Genomic DNA, 1,587 nt, shown 5'->3' with positions numbered 1-1,587 from the left:
CCCCTCCCCTCAGGGAGCTGCGGGGGGGGTCGGTGACCCGGATGGGGGGGGGGGCGACTCTGCGCATGCGCCCGCCTCATCCCCGCGCTGGGGGGTAGGGGAGGCCGACATCGCCTCATGGCGGTGAGGGGTCTGGTTCACGCCGGCCGCGTCTGCTCTGCTCCGCGGTTTTTGTGGCGGGTTTGAGGCGTTTCCCCACCCCACCCCCCTCCCCGGCGCCCGGGGGAGACGGGTCTCCACAGCAAAGGGCTCGAAGCGCGTTGGGGGAACGAAGGGTGTGAAGGGTGAAATACAAATTGACCCTTGGTGAGGCGACGGGCGTCCATCTCCCGCCTGGCCTCGAGGAAAGGCTTTTCTGGGTTCTCTGTGGCAACGGGTGAGCTCAGAGAGGCGAGAATTGATTCAAAAGATGCAAATCGCTCTAGGAACTGCCTCTGGAGGAGCAGTCCATGGCTGAGTTGCCAGCAGGACGGAGAATGGAGGCCTCTTCCAGGTTTTTAATTAACAGCCTTGAAACGCTGTGAGAGACCTGAGGGCGGAGCGGCTCGTGGTGTCCCGGCAGGATGCTCGGGTGACCTTCGAGGCTCAAGCCAGAGAAGAGGACATGGGACTGACCCTCGGAGCACAGCACCTTGCGCTGCAGTGCGGCTGCTGCGGAAGGCGTGTGCTCCTAGACGGCGGCCAGAGTTAATCAATTTTACTTTGCAGTTGGCCTCAGCTGGCAGACGAGCTCTGGCGGTTGCTAGATGGGAACAGCGACGGTTTGTGTGCCTCGGAGTAAAACATGGCTTAATCCAGCGATGAGATGATCTGAGACAGTGGTCATCTGAACTGCGGTAAATGAACGCTTGTGTACATTTACCTCTAAAGAAAGGACAAACCAGCGTCCTTTGTTGGGCTGTATTTGGGTTTCCACAAAAAGTATGACTGTACAATTTCACTGAGTTCAACAGCTTTGCCCTCCCTTGGAAAACCAGAAGATAGGACTTTAACATAAATCCTGACATTTCCCTAGTTAAAATGCTTGCTTCTAAAGTTTAGGTACAGAAAAAAGGCAAAAAGTGATGCTAAACTGGTTTTTACCAGGCTTGTAATTTGTCTGTCCACAGTGCAGAAAAGCGGGCATAGCAGAACTCATTTTTAGAAACATAAGATCAGTCTTACCTGTCCAGATAAGGGATTCTGCAATGTAGATGCAGTGCAAATTTAGGTGGTAATTGGTTACTCCCAGTTACCTTAGCCTTTCCTTGCTGCAGTCACATGCTTTATTAATTCAGTGCCATGTTCTTCCTCCCTGGCCACCAATATATTCTGTTTTAATATCACAAACTCTCAACATCTGTGTCCATTTCAGGGGCATTTTAAATACTCTGCCTTTTGTAAGAACACCTCTTTTGTAACATTCATTTTTGTCATGATCCTGACATCTGGCTTGATCGCCACCTCTTAATATTGGCACTTAACACAGTTATCTCCGATATAACACACTAAACGATGTTTGTTAACAAAGTATTACCACATTTATCAGAAACTCTGGGGCTTAGGTATGCTGCTTCTGCAAGCATTCAAGAAAGTGCTAACACTTGT

Source organism: Opisthocomus hoazin, chromosome 17 (assembly GCF_030867145.1).
Source record: "Opisthocomus hoazin isolate bOpiHoa1 chromosome 17, bOpiHoa1.hap1, whole genome shotgun sequence".
In the NCBI taxonomy this organism is placed as follows: Eukaryota; Metazoa; Chordata; class Aves; order Opisthocomiformes; family Opisthocomidae; genus Opisthocomus; species Opisthocomus hoazin.
This window is presented reverse-complemented; position numbering follows the sequence as displayed.